The following is a 21,795-nucleotide window of genomic DNA, read 5'->3' on the forward strand; positions in this document are numbered from 1 at the left end:
TGTCAGGCAGCCCCTGCACACGGATCTGTCAGGCTGGGCACAGGACCACCAGAGACGAGCTGAGCCCCCAGTCACACGCTGCTGCCTGGGCAGCGCCTCAGCCTCCTCCCCCCGGCTCAGTGTCCTATAGCCGGAGCACAGGAGGAGACAGCAGCCGGGCACTCCCACCTCTGCACCGGGGATCCCGGGAGTGTGAAAGCTCTCACCCAGCTGCTGCCACAGACATGTCTGCTAAAGGTAAGGCCCCTGTGCCAGGGGAAGGGGAGGCATGCTGCACTGGTAGTGCCTGCTGCAGACACCACGCATTGTCCCCTATATACCCTGCTGCAGCCTGTATACAGTATATACTGCCACATGCCATATATATACCCTGCTGCAGCCTGTATACAGCACTGTACATACTGCTACATGCCATATATATACCCTGCTGCAGCCTGTATACAGTATATACTGCCACATGCCTTATATACCCTGCTGCAGCCACTACACAGTATCTTGTATATATACTGGTATATGTCTTATATACCCTACTGCAGCCTATATATATATATATATATATATATATATATATATATATATATATATATATATATATATCCATTGCTGCAAACACTTTACATTATACTGTATGTATACTGCTACATCCCTTATATGCATTGCTGCAACCTCTTAATATTATCCTGTATATACAGTATACTGCTGCAGTCACTACACATCATTGTGTATATACTGTACATCGCTGCAGCCCCTACACATTATACTGTATACATTGTACATTGCTGCATTCATCACACACACACACTGATGCAGTCATTACACATTATACTGTGTGTATATATGTATATATATATATATATATATACATACACACACACACACACACTGCTGCCTGCAGCCTATACACATTATCCTCTGTACACAATGCTACAGCCTGTACACATTACCCCCTGTTTACATGACTGCAGCCCATACACATTATGCCCTATATACAGTATATATATTGCTGCAGTGACTGCATGCTGGATATTGCATTATCCCTGTCTCGCAGGCCCTGTATATTAGACCATATGATGAATAATTGGGTGCCTGGGACTGCTCATTGCTGTACCCTGTGGTTATATATTGTGCTGCATGGTCCCAGATAACAGGTGCATCCTCCACACTTGCTACTGTGCTGCTGCTGCTGCTGCTGCTGCTGCTGCTATTGTGTCTCACCTGTCACTGGCCGCAGGTGACATTTAAGGCTTTTACCCTGATTGATCCTTCTCTGAATCCGAAGCTGTTTTACCTGGTCAGGGCTGTATACTTCATGCTGTGCAGACCTACTGTACTTGCAGGTTGCACTGCTGAATGATTGATGAGATAACACTGGTCTACTTGTGTATTTTCCTTATGCCACATGTGAGGAGATCTGGAAAACATGCATTTTGTTTTGTGTGTGCAGAAAGGGGGTTAAATCCCTGCAGACAAATGAAACAATCGCTGTACAGGGTGGCGCTTTAACCCTCTCCTAAAGTTTCCAGGCAGCCTTTTGACCTGACCTTGTCCTCTGATATGGAAATCCTTAAGGCATGTCTTGTCAAGTTAGCTTTGAGGCTGGGATTGAGGAACTGCTCATGAGAGTGAAATAGTTAAAATGCTGATTCTCTTAATACTAGCAAAGTCCCTGTGTCTGCTTACGCTGAGTGCCTGCAGCTGGAGACGGAATTACAGTGTTTGATGTTATTTTTACTAGTAACTTTTATATTGGGTATATTTAGAGTCGCCCCCTTCATCTGCTTATTACTGCGGCTTCTGTCTGTGTAACCCTTGCAGGGTGCGCTAGCTGCTCCCATTATAAGAGGCAGAGGTTGGGGCACTGTGCAGGTGGAAGAGTTCATCTCCCCCAGGGGGGGATATGGCATTTGACATGGCAGGTGTTGCATCTCTCCTCTCAGGTGCACTTGGTGTGTTCCGCCATACTGTACATAGCAATACAGGAAGGCGGCCTTTATTTACCTATTGCATCTAGTATTGCTGGGAACAAAAAATTATGTTCTGATACGCTGCTTGTTCTGCCTGTGGGTATGGGTGATAGGGCCACTATTGGTCGACAGGACATGCGTCACAGGTCGACACAACGTGAGTTTTTCATGGTTTTTAGTCTGTGTTGACATGGACACCGTAACAAATCTCCTGGCCCGGATGAAATACACCCTAAAAGAACTGCGTTCTGTCATAGCACTACCATTATATCTGATATTCGAGGAACCAATAAACTAGGGGACGGTACCAAGGGACTGGGGCATAGCTAATGTAGTACCAATATGGAAGAAAGGTAGCAAAACTAACCCTGAAAATTATAGACCGGTCAGCTTACATCCATTGTGGGGAAAATATTAGAAGGAATAATAAGGGATAGTATCCAAAATTTCTTAGAACAGGAGAAAGTGATAAGTAAGGCTCAGCAAGAGTTCTTCAAAAATAGATCATGTCAGACTAATTTAATTAGCTTCTATGAGGAAGTCAGTAGGGGGCTGGACCCCACAACCGAAACCAGCACCAGGCTGAAAGAGCCGGGGCTGGTAATAAAAAATCAGGAAACCCGACAAATAGGGGTCCAGGGCTCCAGGATCCGAAGAAATCCATAGGGGTACCTGTGGAAGAAAATCCTACTCACCAAGGTCCTCCGGCGAAGATCACCTCCTCTTCTAGTTTATTCTTTTTTTTACACCAGCCCAGTGACCACAGCCCAGGGTCACCGGGGACAGCACCAGGCTTCAGCCTGGTCAGGTAAGTCCTGGAGGGGGGGACCCCTTTATTGGGGTGGGTCCCCACTTCCCCAGGACCCCTGGCCAGGCTGACTGGTCGGTAGGGTTAATATTTTGGCCACGGGACCTTATATAATAAGTGTCCCATGGCTGTGACATTACCCTGCTGGCTGTTTGGACCTGGGGATGGTTCTTAAAATACGGGGGACCACTAGTCATTTTGTCCCCCGTATTTTGGGAACCAACCCTGGCCCTGGAGCCAGGGTTGATTTTTTATTACCAGCCCCGGCTCTTTCAGCCTGGTGCTGGTTTGGGCTGTGGCTCCAGCCTGGTGCTGGTTTGGGCTGTGGCCCCCCCACGCCGTTTTTTTTAATTTGATTATTTATTTTTCTATTTTTTTTACACTGATCCGTGCAGGCTTCTGCCAAATACGACAGGAAAATAAATTGTATTTTCCTGGTGTATTTGCGCAGCCATTCGCGGCCGTTTTACGCCAATTAGCGGCCGTATTTTCAATACAGCCGCTTAGTAAATCAGGAATCACCATTCTTTGAATGGTGATTCCTGTCGTATTCTATCGATGGTGTATTCATTCGTATTTGTGAATACAAATACGAATGTCCCATCAATGCGAATACGTAAATGCCAAAAATACGAAATACGAAAATATTTTACGAATTCATCTTCGTAAATTTCCCCCAAGGTAATTTACGGTTAGGAGATAAAAATTGTAATTGTACAGTATTTAAAATGGATTGCACAGAGAGTGGTGGTAAATGGCATACATTCCAGCTGGTGTAAGGTCCAAAGTGGAGTCCTACAAAGTTCACTATTGGGACCCCCCTTGTTTAATATATTCACTTATGCTGTATTTTATCAACACACCCTGTACGTTACCTTGTAATTTGGGTACTTATGTAGTATCTGGGCGTCCGATTTTGTGATTGTATGCCTTACCTTAAGGCATACAATCAGATGCGATGCGATTCGATGCGATTTTGCATAGGATTCAATGTTAAGAAGGTTAAGAAGTGGTCATAGAGTTGATTTTATATAGCGTGGCGAGCGCAGCGAGCCACCGAGCCCGAAGCGTGGCGAGCGGACGCATATTTCTTAAAAAGTATTCTGTGTCCCCTCGCGGGGCTCGCTACGCTCGCCACAGGTTTATATCCAACTCCATGCCCACTTGGATAGTGGGGAAAGGAAAAGGACCCCTTTTTCCCATTGAATTCTATGTTAAAATGGACTCAGACCATTTTAACATTGAATCCTATGGAAAAATCTTGACCATCTTGACGATTTGGTCGCATGCGATGCGATCCGATCCGATTTCTAAATCGGACGCCCAGATACTACATAAGTACCGTAATTTGTTTTTTTGTTTGCTATGTACGGCACTGCGGACACTTTGTGGCGCCTTATAAATAAACGTACTACTACATAGTGAAAGGAAATATCTCAGAAGAGGATGTGGATACACTACAAAGTGACTTAATTAAACTGGAAAGGTGGGCGGAAAGGTAGAAAATGTAGTTTAACGTTGATAAATGTAAAGTAATTAATTATGGGAACAAAAATGAACAAGCTACTTATAGGCTAAATGGAGTTATTATAGGGAATTCTGCTGTAGAGAAGGACATGGGGGTCATCATAGATGAAAAGATCGGTTAATAGTGCACCCTGCTCAAGTGCAGCAGCAAAAACAAACCATTAAACGGGGGTATGGATTCAAGGGATGCCAATGTGATAGTGCTTCTTTACAAGGCATTGGTGAGACCACACTTGGAATATTGTGTTCAGTTCTGGGCACCGCACCTTACAAAGGACATAAATGAATTGGAACAGGTACAGAGAAGGGCGACTAAGCTAGTAAAAGGTCTCCAATCACTAGAATACAAAGATAGGTTAACCAGGCTGAATATGTTCTCACTGGAGAAATGGAGTTTGAGAGGTGATATGATTAGTATGTTCAAATACAGGATTGGGAATCATATGGAACTGGGAGATGATTGGTCAGTAACAGGTCTATACTTAGGACACGCGGACATGTACTGAGGCTAGAGGAAAATAAATTCCGCACTGAATTAAGAAGAGGATTCTTCACCATTAGAGCAGTAACATTCCGGAACTCATTGCCAGTGGGGGTGGTTACAGCAACTACTGTTAATGAATTTAAATCAAAACTGGATGCATTATTGGCCACTAAGGCAATCCTATAGATATGACTTACTCACGTCAGTAGTTACACGTTAGATAGGTTGAACTCAATGGACTAATGTCTGTTTTCAACCTTAATTACTATGTTACTATAACTTTTCCTGCGTCTACCATTGCCATCCCGTCATTTTGAATGTGTCCTCCTTTTAAACATAGTTACATAGTTACATAGTAGGTAAGGCTGAATAAAGACTTGCGTCCATCTAGTTCAACCTGGACGACCATATTTATGTAGACCATATGTTATCTACCTATTGACTGCCGGCCTAAACATTGTCTATCAGCCACCAGCCAATCAGCTTCTAAAGCTGGGTACACGTTAGATGATGCGCAAGCGATGCGATGGTCGTCCCGATTTCCCTTCTATTCTCACACAAACGATATAAACTCACTTTGCAATCTTAGAGATGGCTTAATGTTATATCATGCATCCAACTGGGGAAAGGAGTGCATCCTAGTGCAGCCTGTCCCCTGTTATACCATCAGGGTCCCCAGGAAAAATGTTTGTACATTTATTATTTTATCTCCTCAATATCCGTCCAGACTAAATGGATGGTTTTATCAAGCATCTCATCGAGGTGAATAAATTATTTCCTAGACATTCGTTTATTATCATTGCTAATTATTTAAGCACATAATTACTGTCAACAAGATTATATTGGTCTATTACTCAGTTGCTTCTGGTCTTCCATTGTGTGTAATAATTTCCTGGAGGACGGAGAGGGCTTGTTCAAAGGTGAGCGTCATGGGTGCCATAATATGCGAATTGTAGTTCAGCCTTTCCCTCGCTCATTCTCTGCGCCCCTGCACTCATACATTAGCAATTATCCTGTCCCAAGGAGCTTACAATCATAAGGGAACTAACTTGTCTGTTCCAAACAGATAGAAACATTTTTCCCTTCACCTTCTTCTCCCTGATGTGCGTCTAGTACTTTGGGGGTTATTCTACTTAATTCGGTCCCCCGGCGCAAGGCTGTGATTTTAGCAACATTGAGAATCAACCAGAATAAGGTCCTTTATACAGATGAATCATTAGCACGTCTAGTCATTAAGAATTAAGTGTCTCGTTGCCAGTGAATTAATCGCACCCTAAACACCAGACACCTTTCGTGTTTATCAGAAGCCATATTAACATTCGCAATCACTACGGCGCTAACACAGGAAGGAAATTAGGGACCATTGTGTTAATGACCTATTTTGAATAGACGTCTTTTTGTAATCTGCTGAAACAGGAAATGGGAACAATTTTAGCTCATAATGCCGCCGTCCCCGGTCACTTTCTCCTTACCCCATGCACCAGATCCTCGCAGAATTATTTATAGGACGTAGTATTAATACGTTCACGGAATTTTATTCGGGATAATGCAGGTTCTAATTAACGCATCCTTCTTTAACAGGGCGCTTACACTAAAGGTGCCAATACACTAGTACGATATGGCCCTTTTTCACATGATTTCCACCGGCTGACAAATCGTTTGAAAAGCGCCATATCACATGTGATTTACCTCAGATTCTGATCCTATGCTCTGTCCCGTGTGCATCGGATCAGATATGAAGATGGTCATGGCTGCCACAAGGATTTGTTGGTTCCCGCAGCCGTGACTGGGATTGCATACAGTACATTATATGAAAAATGACCCCATACGATGTAGGGTGAGTTGACGAGGTATCGCATGCGAGGTTATTATCTGGATTAGTCGTGTTTATTATCTGATTCTCTGTTTCCTGAAATTCCCTCCCATTTTGGTCAGCCATTTTGTTTGCTCTGTGAGAGGTTGGCGGGAAGCATGGGGAGCCCAGCAGCCATCTTGCAGCACTGGTGAGGTGCGCTCTCCTTCAGTTCCCCGGGGAAGCTGATCTCACCCTGCTGGATCCATAGACTACAGCGGCTCATGGTTACTTACCGTGTTTCTGGCAGCCATGTCGGTAAAGGGGGGGGTGGTGTCATCACTGTGTTGTTAGTAGTCTCCAGGTCGCATCATGCGAATGGTGGGAGCTGCGTGCCAGGACATAATCTTTAGATAAATAGATTGCTATAGGATGTGTACACACTGTCATTGTATTTACTGACGTGTGTTTGTGGATGTTTTGGTAGAAGTTCTGCATTCCTCCTGGGCTGGAAATAAAATGGTTCACAACTAACTGTCTGCGCTCTAATCCCTTCATGACTGTTGAGGGATCTCTCAGAAAAGTGTATTTTGCATTGTTTGACGTTCGGGTTCTCAGGGTGAATGTGTTTTTTATGTTATAAGTGATGGGGAGCGCTGACACAGGAAGCCACATTCAGCGGTGACATTGCACCAGCGGTGCGCATTAGTACGCGCTGCGAAGACGTAGTGCCGCTGCCAGTGAGCAGCTCAGTGCGCCGAGAATGGGTTGTATGTGCATTATATATCTGTACCCCACTGCGATGGTCTTTGCAGCTTGTTAATGTGCGGACTTGTGAATCGGACCCTTATACCTATAGGGACACAAAATGGGCCGGATTCAAATGTTTAATTGCGCTCGATCTCCTGTCTAAAGTGACGAGTGATCGCAGGGCGTTATTCACATGGCTGATTTATCGCTCCCATTAAGGTCAGGTTTAGGCACGATACAATTGGGCGCGACGCAAAAAGTCCAGTATTGCACTCAAACAGTTGACTTTTCACGGATGTCAGCTCTCCAGCCCTGGGAGGTTCAAGCTAAATTGACAGCACCCGCAGCCATACACGCGCCCGAACAGAGCTACATTTGAATAGCTGAGTAGGGCGCCCTCTAGTGGCTGCCAGCATGAAAAACATTTGAATCAGGCCCAGGGCCAGATGCACTAAGCTTCACAAAGTGACAAAATGGAGAGTGATAAAGCACCAACCAATCAGCTCTGGCCTGACTTTTTTCAAACACAGCCTGTGACATGGCAGGGAGGAGCTGATTGGTTGGCTGTTTATCACTCTCCACTTTATCACTTTGTGAAACTGAGTGTATCTGGCCCCTAATCTGTCAGTAAGCCAGTGCTATACAGGTTAGGTTACACACAATGGAGGATATTTACTGTGATGGGACTTCTATTGAAGACGGAAGTCCAGCACAGGCAGACTGCTTAGCCATGGTTATTATAAGCAACTGACTCCCCTCGCACCCACTTCCGCATATTGTATATCGTCCTAGTGAAACCTGGAACCAGCTCCTCTGATAAACACCTTGGTACAATGATATCAACAATGCCAGGAACTGCGGGCAGGCGGGCGAGGGATCTGATATTATACAGGAAATGGGGAGCTTATGCCCAGCTTGGGGGGGGGGGGGGGGGGCAGCCTCTGTGGTAGGGGGTGTACACTTGGAATATGGGTCTCAATAAGGAGAGAGTTGCAGTTCCAAATACCAGGGGAGTATTAAGAAGATTTCCTCGTCGTTATTGCTGGAATGTGAGTCTTAGAGGTAAATTTAATAAAGCTTCTAAAATGAAGAGTTGGTGTTGCCCGTAGCAACCAATCAGATTCTTCAGACGATACAGCAAATGTCACATGACCTTTATAGGGGATTTATATGAAATCCCGGCAGTCGGAATCCCGGCGTTCAAAATACCGATGCCGGAATCCCGACCGCCGAAATCCCAACAAGGGGGGGAAGACGTGGATCGCCCCCCCTTGCCGGCTCGCTGCACTCGCCACGCAGCGGGCCCGGTGCATCGCTACGCTCCACACACTTATTTATTCTCCCTCTATGGGTGTCGTGGACACCCACAGAGGGAGAAAGTGTCGGGATTTCGGCGGTCGGGGTTTCGGCATCAGGATTTTGAACGCCGGAATCCCGACCGCATTCGCTTGCAATATAGAGGCTTAGTATTTGGCGACAAGCCCACACGTCATGAGGGCGCACCTGTAAATATGTCCACCCAACTCTGCGCATCAAGCTGTTCCGTCATCCTGTCTATCCGAGAAGCCCCCGTAATGCCTGGTCCCCCCCCTTCCACTACAAGTGCAGATGTGCTTGACATTCAGTTGACTTCGTCGCCCGGCATTTGCGCACTTCTGGCTCTGTGCCATTCGCAGGGCAAAAACACCGGCAAGATGCAATCCGCCATCGGCAGCATGCCCAAATCACCATCATGCCCATGCAGTTAAAGGAATCAATTCGGTTAGGGCGGATGGGGGCAGGTTCTGGATGATATGTCAGCACTGATTAAGTTGACAGTCAATACATCGACATGCCTTAATCGGGTTGTAAAAAATGTTTTTGTGGTCGATAGGACAACATGTAAAAGATTTGCACTGCTTACGGTCGATAGTACAAAAGGTTGACTTCACATTGGTTGACACACAGTCGACACAAGGTTTTTAGTTTTTTTTTTAAATCTTTTTTGTTTACTTACCGTCTACGTCAGCTACAACTGAAATACTAAAAAATTATGAAAAACTGTATTCAGGATTATTTGGTTGTCCTGGCGGTATTTTGCCCATCGGCATTCGGTAGTTGGGATCCTGTCAATCTGTATTTCGTCCGTCGGCAAATGAATTACCTACCATTAAATATACAAAAATTACATTAAAAAAAGTTGTCAACCTTCTTTTTGTCAACCCTTTCCACGGTCTATCTACGGTTTTTCATGCCGAAACCTGTTGCCCTTTTTACCCAGTCGAACTACTTCATGTTGACCCTTTGAGGTCGATCTATTTCTTATCGATATCTTATTACCGATTTCCCCCCCCCCCTTGTGTCACAGACATTGCAAATAAACTGCTCACTTCAGAATAGAACATCCAATCTGATCTGTGAAGGTGAAAGGAATTACAGATCCGTGGGACCGCCTCGGGCATGTCACGGCGTAGAGGCTGCTGAGCCGCAGTCACCGGTGATATAACATTACCTTAGTCCCAGGCCTGTCAGCCTCAGAGAGAGCGTGGCGTAGATGGCAGGAGCTTTCTGCTGTTTGGCAATAGTTGCTGGAGGGGATTGGCAGGATCCGACGTCTCCAATCCACACCCTGCCTGCTCGCATGCCCGGAGACAGCGAGGAACGGCCGCCTGTGGGAGAACACGTTGGGGACACGCCGCGTCCTGTTTAAGTGCAGGGTGAAGAAGTTGCAGCCGTTCATTATAATAAGTCAGTAGCTGTTATTAGCCGTCCCTGGAATTCTGTGTCAGGAAGTTATTATCTCAGAATTATGGTGAAAATTACGTTGTTTTATTTTGTTTCTCCTCCCAGGGGCGAAGCTTTAAGGTGCCCATACAAGTTACAATTATTGTACACAATATTATATACAATATCGCATCTCATTGCATCTCGGTTTTGCGATGAGATCAGATGAGATGAGATCTAGTACAAAAAGTATGTGCTGCACATACTTTTTGTACTAGATCTCATCTGATCTCATCGCAAAACCGAGATCGGATGAGATGCGATATTGTATACAATAATTGTAACGTGTATGGGCACCTTTAGAATCCACAATCGCAACATGTTGATTCTCTGTCAGTGATTTGTATTTTAACCGTCTCCCTCCTGCAGCAGCGGCGGCAACAAAGCAACAAACTTTGTATCGTTACATTCATCCAGTTAATGCATTTATTCATGAAGAGGATGTGATTGACATTATTCTGACAATATTATATGACGTAAAATGGTGGCGCAGTGATTAGCCTGCCGCCTCTCATCCCTGAGGTCTTGGGTTTGATTCCCAAAAGTGACATTTTGAGGGGAATTCAATTGTTTTGGGCATATCATTTTTCTGTCTAACCAGGACCGTTTAGATGCCGAAACAATTGTTACAATTCAGTTGTTGTTTGGCGCACATGTTGCACCCAAATAGACCGGGTAAGATGGCGAAACAAAAAAAGCCACAGTGTGATTGACGGGCTGCTGACGCATGTGGGCGGCGATAGGGAGTATTGCAGAAAAGTGGGTGTGTCAGCCCGTGTTGAAGTCAGTGGCAGATGCAGGTTGCCCTGGCAGTGCTACTCATATGTCCGATGGCACAGCCGATGTTTATGCTGTGGATCCAAAACTTTGTCTTTGGACGCCGGCAGTGGATCTGGCAGTGGGCAGCTTCTTACAAAAAATAGTGCCACCTGCAACATCAGGGATTGCGGGATTATTCCATATGTGAAGTGTTTTCTTCTCTGTGAAACGTGATAATATGTATTACCGTGAACTGCAGTATTGTATTCCTGCAGTTCTCCTTGTTGTCAGTAAGGGGGCGCTGCTTCCATAAATCTGCCAGTCTTCAGGTTTTATTGCATTGCTGAGACGTCTTCATACAATGGGGCCGATTCGCAGGACATCTGAAGATTCGTAAACAGTGCATGTTTACGAATGCGTATGGGGCATGCGAAGGGTAGCCTTCCTTGGCCTTACGATGGGTGAGTGACAGATGGGGGGCACTCCAGGTTAAACCCCCAGAATTTCATGGGTGTGCAAACAAAAACGGTGGGCGCCCCCATAGAAATGCTGGAGTACCCCTGTCTGTTCATGGTGGATGAATTATTCCGGGGTCACGGGGCGGCTGCGAGAGCCGGGGAGAGGAGGAAACATCCTTCGTTGGTAAGTAACCATCGAATGATTTTTTCTCTGTGCGGCCGGATGTGAACAGATGTGTAACCAGCTTCCGCGCCAATCTGCCGCTGTGCACAAAAAGTCGCACCACCAGTCATCAGACATTAAACATCGCCATCTAGTACTCGTTCCCAGCCCGTCAAACTGAAGGAACAGCGGCCACATGGAGCAACACTTGAATTTTTCTGTAGGGTGTCATCTAGTGTCCGCCAGCGTGCAAAACACTTGATATCCCCCCAAAGAGGTGAGGAGCAACACAGAAAACGTAGAATTCAGTAAAATACATGAGATCAAAACATCTGATCATTGTCCTTGACCCATTGATATTTAAGCATCGATAGTCGATGTTCATCCTTTTAGCCTGTACACACTGTGCGATATGCGGTATCACCAAAATCGCTAGAGATAGCAGCTGTGCAGCAAAACCAATGATTTGCGCTATAGACATTGAACGATATTGTTCAGGGAGATGTGTAAAGGTGCGGACACACTTAGGGCCAGATGCTCTAAGCTTCAAAAGTGATAAAATGGAGAGTGATAAACAAACAACCAATCAGCTCCTGTCTGACATATTTTTCAAACACAGTCTGTGACATGGTAGGTAGGAGCTGATTGGCTGGCTGTTTATCACTCTCCATTTTATCACTTTTGAAGCTTAGTGCATCTGGCCCTATGCGAGAATCAGTAACTATATGCACGATAACGATGCACGTTAATGCCGGTAATTAACGACCAACCTTATCGTCTACACATGTAGTCAAATTTTGACTATCTCGTCAGCGACAGCATACACAGAGAAGAGACCGCTCCCCTCCCCTGTTCTCCCAATCATGTAGATGTTAGTAATGAAGGTATGGACAGTCTCTTGGGAGATACAACATGCAGAGATTGGTCCTGACGTCTCCGCCCCTGGTCCATGCCAGGTATTATCCCGTCCCTCATTGCCATGTAGCTGAGTGCGGCAGGAGCTGCTGATACAAGCGCGTCCATTGTCTCACCGCGCGGCTCGGTGCCACAATAAACAGGGATTGTGCAATACTCTGTCTCTTAGCATGTGCTGCTACAGATTGTACAAAGGGGGTGATTCAGGCCTGCTCCCTAGGCTGCGTATGTTCCCAGACTAGCGAACAGGTAAATGACGCCCGACTGAATTGAAATAACCCCTGCGATATAACAATTGAATACTGTCCGTGTGTTTTTGTGTGGGAGCATCCCAATTGGTTGCCCAAATTGGGAATAATTCGCTCCCAATAATTTTTCTCACTGAGATCTGAAGATAATTTGTACTAATTTGGTAAATGAACGGATAATAATATAAATGACCTGCAAACTTTTACCAAGAAATAAAATGAAATAGTGATTTTATGAGGCGGTCAGTCTGTTACTACTATAATAGTAAATGTGCAGTAACCATTAGCAACCACGGTGGTGTGAGATATGACTATCTTACTTATATTATACTGGGAAAAGCTCATTTCTGATGTATATTCTAAAGGAAGAGGAAAGAGGCCGCCACACTTCACCCCTTCAGTGGAACGCACTCCCTCGCTCCAATAGACTCTCCCCGACCTTGCAAAGCTTCAAACGGGCACTGTAAACTCACCTATTCATCAAAGTGTACCCATCCACTGCATGTGCATTTGTCCCCATGATGCTCCCTTACATGGGGATAACATGCATCGTAATTACGTAAGTGCATTACACAGTTAAGGTGCTCACACACTAGAACGATTTTTTGGCCAATTGGCCGATTTCCGATAAATCGGCCGATATATCGTTAGATGTTTACCGATAATCGGTAATCGATTTTGGTCCGATGCGAGCTCCCGTGGATCTTTTGCTATATCTTCTGATCTAAAGGGCTCCTTAAGGTGCCCATACACGTTACAATTATTGTATACAATATTGTATACAATATCGTATCTCATCCGATCTCGGTTTTGCGATGACATCAGATGAGATGAGATCTAGTACAAAAAGTATGTGCAGCACGTACTTTTTGTACTAGATCTCATCTCATCGCAAAACCGAGATCGGATGAGATGCGATATTGTACACAATATTGTATACAATAATTGTAACGTGTATGGGCACCATTACACTTGTTAGATTTTGTGAGATTTGATCCAATTCAGGTGGATTGAGTCAATTTATCTGACAAAATCTTATGTGCCTGATGTGTAGGACACAATCCACAATCCTGTGCCATTGGGTGTAACCAAGAGATTGATCCTCCTGCACATAGGATAAATCGGGAGTCAATCAGGTCCAATTTGTTGATCAATAAGTTGAACAAGTGTAAGGGGGCCTTTACGTGCTGCATGAAAGATCAGAAGATTTAACAAAAGATCAATAGGAACTCACACGGGATCTTAAGAAAAATCGGTACTTGTGTAGTTTCACGGCGCCACCGCGCGCACAGTCTGTGTTTGAAACTTGGCAGCTTGCCAGACTCGGTGTTTACTGTGCGCGTGCCGCTCTCGCTGTTCTTAGCGCAGCGCGTGGCTGCTTTACATATGTAATCTACGTTATCAGCGTAGCGCTGGCAGCAGCAGCGTGCGCTGTCTAGCGCTGACAGGTCATTGTGGTACTTGTAGTTCCACAGTGGAATAGACAGTCCTGCACACTGCTGACAATGGGGGCATGTAAACTGGACACCCCGGCACACCGCTAACGTACGGGGCTTCTAAACTAGACACCCCGGCACACGCTAAAATTTAGACGCTTTAGCGTCTAAATCCAGACTCCCTGGAAACCGCTAAGAAGGGGGCATCTACATAGGGGTGCACTGTGCAAAACACTCTTAAACCTGTTCACAATGACACTAGTCGACGTAACAGCTGTCGACCTTGTTAATTTCACTATCCACACCATCCCGAAGCGTGGCGAGCAGACGCGGTACGCGTCCGTCCGACCGACCTTTTCATACCCCCACTATCCACGTCGGCGTGGAGTTGATTTTATAAAGTGTGGCTAGCGCAGCGAGCCACCGAGCCCGAAGCATGGCGCGTGCAGCGAGCCCCGCGAGGGGACGTGTATACCTGTGAAGTAATCCGCGTGCGCTCATCACCTTTCTAGCTCGCCACACTTTATAATATCAACTCCACGCCTACGTGGATAGTGGGGGTATGAAAAGGTCCGTCAGACGCATACCGCGTCCCCTCGCTTCGGGGTGGCGTGGATAGTGGAATTAACAAGGTCGACAGCTGTTACGTCGACTAGTGTCATTGCGAACAGGTTTAAGAGTGTTTTGCACAGTGTACCCCTAGATCCAGGGCTATTTTTCAGCAGGCTCCAGCAGGAACTGAGGCCCTTATTCTAGTTCACTCTTTCTGACAAAATATTTCTTATGCAGCCCACACACGCATCGATTTTAGAATGCGTTTTGTACTTTTAAAGTACAAAACGCATCGTGCGTGCAATTATCGGGGTGTATTCGTGCGGCGTGTGCGACGTGATGCTGTGCTATGCGCGTTCCCGGGGGCCGATTTTAGATGTCCAAAAAAGTATGTGCAGCAGGTACTTTTTTGGACATTATCGCATAGCATCGGGCTCAGCATTATACAGGCATACGAGCCGATGCTATACGATGGGTTTTTTTTTGGGGGGGGGGAAATAATTACATACAAATTGGTATCAACAACTTTATTGCAGGTTTAAAACATGGGAACTCGAACAAAATAAAGGTCAGAAAAAGCCAGTGAAAAAATGTGCTTAAATCGCACAGCATCGCATCGCAGACAGCAAAATAACCATCACATCGGCTCATGCTTAATTCTGGCAGAAAAATTGTAAAGAACCATTGTACAGCCAAAAACGCATAGCACTGAAATCGGTGCGTGTGTGGGCACCATTAGATGGACAAAACCATGTGCACTGCAGGTGAGGCAGGTGTTACTTGTGCAGAGATAATTAGATTTGGGTGGGGTTTTACACCTGCCTCACCTGCAGCACACATGGTTTTGTCCATCTAAGAAATATTTTGTCAGAAAGAGTGAACTAGAATAAGGCTGGTTTCACACACTCCGGTTTTGTCCGGAAGGCAAAAAGCCGGACACATTTTGTCCGGCTTTTTGCCTGACAGTTGTCTCTTTCACATGCACCGGCTCAGTGAGCCGGTGCTATGTAAATTTGAGGGTAAAAACTGAAGTGACGTCAGTTTGGGGGCGGTGGAGAGCTAAAACCGGACACCAAATGATCGGTGTGTGTGAAAGGCCCCCATCGCCCTCAGCACACACTGACCTGTGAGGACGGGACGGCCACGGCACGGCAGCCGGACACTGCAGTGGAAAGATCCGGCTGCTACCCGGTAGCCGTGCCGTGGCCGTCCTGTGTGAATGGACACATAGCTGTCCATTACACACTGCAGGGGCGGCACGGCTTTTAAGCCGTGCGGGATTTCACCGTCCGGCAGGAGCCGGACAGTGTGAAACCAGCCTAAGGGTCTCAGTTCCTTCTGGAGCCTTCTGAAAAATAGCCCTGCCTAGATCCAACTAAATTCAGACACTTTAGCGTCTAAATTTAGATGCCCCCTTCTTAGCGGTTTCCAGGGAGTCTGGATTTAGACGCTTTAGCATGTGCCGGGGTGTCTAGTTTAGAAGCCCCGTACGTTAGCGGTGTGCCGGGGTGTCCAGTTTACATGCCCCCATTGTCAGCGGTGTGCAGGACTGTCTATTTCACTGTGGAACTACAAGTACCACAGTGACCTATCAGTGCTGGGCAGCGCTGCTGATAGCATAGATTACATATGTAAAGCAGGCACGCGCTGCGCTAAGAACAGCGAGAGCGGCACGCGCACAGTTAAACACAGAGTCTGGCGAGCTGCCAAGTTTCAAACACAGACTGTGCGCGCGGTGGCGCCGTGAAACTACACAAGTACCAAAAAATCTTTTTTGTAAATATGTGCGCTTGCTTGAAATCTTTTGTCCAGGACAGGCAAAAGATTTGGGGCGGCATGTGTTAAAAACGGGGGTTTTACCTCATTTTCCCTTTAGTACATCTCGCCCTTGAAGGCTAATTTATGAGCACATCTTATGATCGCAGATCTTTCTAGTGTGTGGGCACCTTTACAGGCAGTTTACATATTAATATAATTACATTCCATAACTGCAGAGGACATAATTACACAGAGGAAGGGAGGAGAAAAAGGGGACATGGCCTCACGACCAGGGGCGTGGTCTATGCTAGAGTGGCTCCTGCAAGGCCACGCCCTGTTTTCTGTAGGAGCATGACCAGCGCTGTGTGAGCTGCTGACCATGCCCCCAGCCCCTCTGCCTGCCTAAGCAGGGCGGCGGCAGTGGTGACAGTTGGGAGGCATCAGCTCCTAATTGTAATTTTGTGAACCACAGCCTGTGATGACAGTTAGTAGCTGATTGGGTTACACTTTATCTCTCTTAGTAAATAGATCCCTAAATTCTAGAGGACATGTGGGAGATAGGAGTTCTATTTCGGATGGGATGTTCAATGGGCAACCAGTCAGATACTGTCTGTTATCATCTAGAAGGTGCTAAATAAATAATAAGTAGGTTCTGATTGGTTGCCCATAGCAACAGCCCATGTGAAATAGAACTCCCATGTTAGTGGATCACCTGATCATGAGGAGGACGCAGTTGCGCCATGGATCACAGTACAGAACTGTAACTGCCATAAGCAATCAGGATGACCATGTGCCTCGTGCCTCAAAGTTATGGGTCTGAACCTCTTCCTCAGGCAACTGAAACACAAATCAGTCTGGTCGGTTGCTATGGTTACAGCACACTGTTCGTGCATAGCCCCCCACGCCGAGCGTAATGCTTGTGGTACTGAGTGACAGAGACTAAGCTGTTATATCTCTGTACAAAATGTTGTTTCTACTGTGTAATGGGCCTCATTATACCAAGTACCACAAGGACGTGATTTCCATGGCAACATGGTGGGGACTGTGTGTGATCTTTCCCAGCAGAAGGCGCTGTTCCTGCCTGGGATGAGGCAGCGGAGGGTTATGGGGCACCACAAGCCGCCGGTGGCACGTCTGAGGCGGAGGCCTCGCTATAATGTTTCAGCTCTTGTGGATAATGTGATGTGATGTCCATAACGAGCCGAAGCCACAGAATATTCCTGGTACTGTACAAAGCACCGGTTATAATCACTTCCTGTCCTGCAAATACCGACTCGGTATGACCAGTGAGAGCACGGCGCGCCGCTCCCGCCTCATTCTACACTACAATATTACATCACGGCATTATCGGAGCCTCTTTCTCATCAGGACTTTGAAATGTTGTTGTAATATTCAGTATATCACCCAGTACTTGTATAGCAACTGATTTACTATAGGTGATTATTACATTTATTAATGATTGACAAAAAGTTAATCTACTTATCTTTATTTATGTTATCTCTTCTTGAACTTCAGGTTCCAGCTGGTCCTGGTGCGTATTAGCGGTTCTCCAAATGCCAGCTTGCCCCAGCAACCATTATTTGGCTCCTGGGCCATGCTGGAACATTTTGCCATTGACAAAGTGTCCTGAAATCTATTTTAACTATTATAAATCCCGTAAGCTATCGGGACATTGGCATCAGGAGGCGGGCCGCACACATTTGTACAGGGCCCAACTACCCTGCAGTCATCAACCCTGGTGCCAACAGGCCAGGACTGGATGGAATCCTGGTGCGGTGACCCCCACACTGTGGGTACCGTATCTACGGTTCCACCAACCCAGGCTAGTGAAGTGCAGTGCCAGTTACCCACTCAGATCCGACTGAGTTCCGTCCAACTCTGATCAGGAGTTCCCAAAGCAGCCATGTTGACCTTTTGGGGTCACCCAGACACTTTCACCCCTAATGCCTACACCCACTTCCTAGGTCACCTTTCTCAGCCAATGTAAGACAGCTGTAGGGACGTGTCGCCAGGGGACACCACTGGGAACACCGGCCGCATGGGACCTCTAGTGTAGGGGCAGGGGGCTCATTCACTAGGACAGGCAGATGTGCGACTCAGTGTATGATTAGTCTGTGAGCGTCACGGAATTGTAAATAAGCCCCACCGTGCTATGAAACGCTAATGCTACACAATTATTCAGCTGGATTCTGCTTGCATAAAGTGTGTTCTCGTTTCCCCTAGTCGTTACCCGGATAGGAACGTGCGGAGCCATTAGATGCTGCATGGAGAATTTAATGTGCGGAGAAGGAACGTGGGAATACGCCCCTCGGGGCCATGCTGGGGCTGGGGAGCGGATATCTTGGCGCACGGCCCTCTGGGAGTTATCAGGACTCTGCATTGATCCAGGTTTTCTGTTAGTGCCACCGTCCTGTTCCAGAACATCTCTTCTACATGACTAAACGTTGGCTGGCGGCCGCCGGGGCTGCTGGGTATTACTCATCTGATTCCTATCGGCTCTGTGGCCTCTATAATTCATCCCTCCACAGCGTTGTTCTAATCCAGGAACATAATGGCATCCGGAGGGGTGAGCCCAAAACCGACTACAGCAATTGTCATTCTTCAGTCCTGTCAGCTAGCGGGTGATGATAAGGGGGGAGGAGGGGGGATTTCCCATAATGCTCTCTCTTTCCCCCTCCCCCCACACCTCTCATTCTTGTGACCAGTACATCACCGACTCTCAAATTAACATATGGTCGACATTCACTGCACCGACAAGTCTAAAAAGTTGACGGGGTGACAAATTCGGGGCACTAAAGGGTTTTTCACGTTTTTTACCAATGTTCGCTTGGTTTGGTGAGCATCTATTGGAATAGTCACCTGTGGCGAGCGCATTAATCTGCAATCTCAAGCTACCGTAAATGGATCTTATTTGCGCTCTTAAGGCCCCCATCCACTAATGCGATTTTATCCGATTGTGACGCATCGGGCCGATACATCGGATCAAAACTGCCAAATCGCATGTGCTTCAGCTCCGATCCGATGCGCTGTCCCGTGCGCATTGGATCGGAGCCCCTGGAACGCAAGGGGGCTGCACTGTCTATTTATCGTCCCCGCAGCCCTTGCTGAGATATCATGCGCTATATCGTATGCAAAAGGCCCACATATGATGTATCGTATGCGGTCCTGCCACCCCGGAAGCTGCCGGTCGGTTCAAGGGGACGGATGCAACTCCTCCCAGCGGAGAAGTCTCCCACAATTGTGTCAACTTTTTAAAGTTTCTCCTGTAAACGTTTAGTTGCAGGGAGATGTTAGAAATGACATCGGATGAGATCCGCCGAGTTCCTCTGCTACTAATCCTGGTGCTGCAGGAAGGGCTAATTGTTACATTTTGGTGCCAGCAGATATATCACCGGCCGTCCTTCATCAGGGCAGTGTTATACCGACATGTGCGCCCCCTGCTGGTCTCGGTCTCACACTCAGGCCTCTGAGTGCCTGGCTCGGTCGTCACATCTCTCTGCTGCCGTATACACTCTGAGTGACTCACTCACTACGCACTGCGTGATTCAGTGCAGGGTTTAACCCAAACCGCTCTGCAGAGCTCTGCGCAGAACTTTGTGATACAGAAGCCGGGGTGTCCTGATAGGGACACATGCTCCGATGACACGTGTACACTATACACGAGCCTCTTGTCAGTGTCCTCTGACTGGCACCTGCATGCACTCTGATTATAAGAAAGTAATTATCATTACGCATCAACAGCCTCGGAATTAATAGTCTAAGTGCCTCTGGCAGCAGGTACCACGTGGCGCGGCCTACTACCACGTTCCAGGGATGCCGGCTGCCCGGCAGAGAACAGGGGGTTGCTCGGGATAAAGGCTGTGATTGATCGGCTTGTTTCTGCCGGTATCTCACCTGAGTGTAGATAAACACCCCATCTGGGTTTATCACCATGGGGCGGTAGGTGGCGGATCCGTGCTGTAGATCCCCACGTCCCTCGCTCCGGAGGGAGGCCCAGCGATACATTCTTCTCTTCCAGTGAGAGAGAGGCCGCTGCTCTTATTACAGGGAATTCCGTGTGGGAAATGAAGTGTGTAATTGGGCACAGCTAATATCCTTGTGATATCGCATTCCGGAGCCTGGCACTGGCCGAGAGCTTTGTTCCCGGATATTGGACGGCCGGACGGTGAAACCCGTACGCTCAGGGATAAATTTAGAAGGCACTGAGCAAGTTAACGCCACCCAGGCGAAAACGCAGCCACCATTGACCGAGGGTCAAAATACGGACACGTTCAAAATACAGACATTCATTATGCCCACATGGTCAAAGTGACGATATTTAAAATGTCGACAGGCCGAAAAGTCGACCTGCGTTTTTCATTAAAACAGACTTGTTCTTACATGACGATCCTAGTGGGCCTAGAGTTAGATTATAGTAGTGAGGACGCGGTACACTTATATGGTGTCCAGGTCGATCAGTGTCGACATAGACACCCCAACAAAAACAAAAAAAAAATCTTGTCTACTTTTTGACCTGTTGACAATTTAAATGTCGGCACTTTGAGTCAGCATTTTAGTCCAGGCTTACTTTATCTGCAAAGAGAGGAAAAATCATTCGGTGGTGAGCAACCAGCAGGCCTGAATCATGCCCTACGCTCCTGTTGGTAACGCTGTTCCTCATTTGTGCCCTGTACCGCGTGTATTGCTGAGGGAGCTAAACATTGATGTGCTAATGACATTCGTGCATCTACCATGGGGACACATCCGTGTAATCAGCCCCGTGTCCCGTGTAACAAGTGTCGGCCGCGCTGTGGAGACCGGTAATTGGGCTGCTGATGGGGGGGCTGCCATATGCTCCTAGCACCAGGTCTGTACATTAGAGAGCTGACGCTGGAAACACCTGTCCTCAGACATCTGCTGAGGGAACGCCGCGTCCTCGGATACTGAGAGACAGAGCGATCTCTGAGCCACCGGGGCTGAAGGTGAGGCCAGAGGACGTCATACACAGGGGGGTGATGTGCTGGAAAAGGGACTAACGGGGGCTTTGTTTGCTGTTATTTGTGTAGCGATCACCTGCCAGCAGGAAGGGTGGAAAGCGGCAGACCTTGCCCGCGGCCTGGCACTGATCTGGGCGATAAGGTCTGGCCTGCGCTCAGATTTCCAGCGGATCACAAAGGAATTCCATGGGGTCTGATTCAGATCTGTAAGTATAGCAGACAAAGCCAGTAACTGTATCTGGAACACCCCATGTTGCGATGCAGGGGGAACAAATACATGTACGGTATATTGTTACTGTGCAGGGTAAATGCTGGCTGCTTTTGCATGTAGCCCACATATTCTCACACTGCAAGTCAGATTTCAGTTTGGACATGCCGACCCAAATGTGGGTGTGGTGAAATTCGAGGCATCACTTGCCCCTGTGACACCCGGTGTGGCTGT

General features: G+C 47.0%; 1 protein-coding gene across 1 annotated transcript in view; it reads left to right on the plus strand.

Annotated features, from left to right (window-relative positions):
- Positions 1-32: 32 nt before the first annotated feature.
- The window catches only part of ABLIM1 (actin binding LIM protein 1), a 211,667-nt gene continuing 189,904 nt past the window's right edge, over positions 33-21,795 (plus strand). Inside the window, exon 1 of the transcript XR_014444666.1 lies at positions 33-237. The gene's annotated coding sequence lies outside the window, so the exon portion shown is untranslated. The remainder of the gene's footprint in view (positions 238-21,795) is intronic.

Source organism: Crinia signifera, chromosome 6 (assembly GCF_055691185.1).
Source record: "Crinia signifera chromosome 6, ASM5569118v1, whole genome shotgun sequence".
NCBI lineage: Eukaryota > Metazoa > Chordata > Amphibia > Anura > Myobatrachidae > Crinia > Crinia signifera.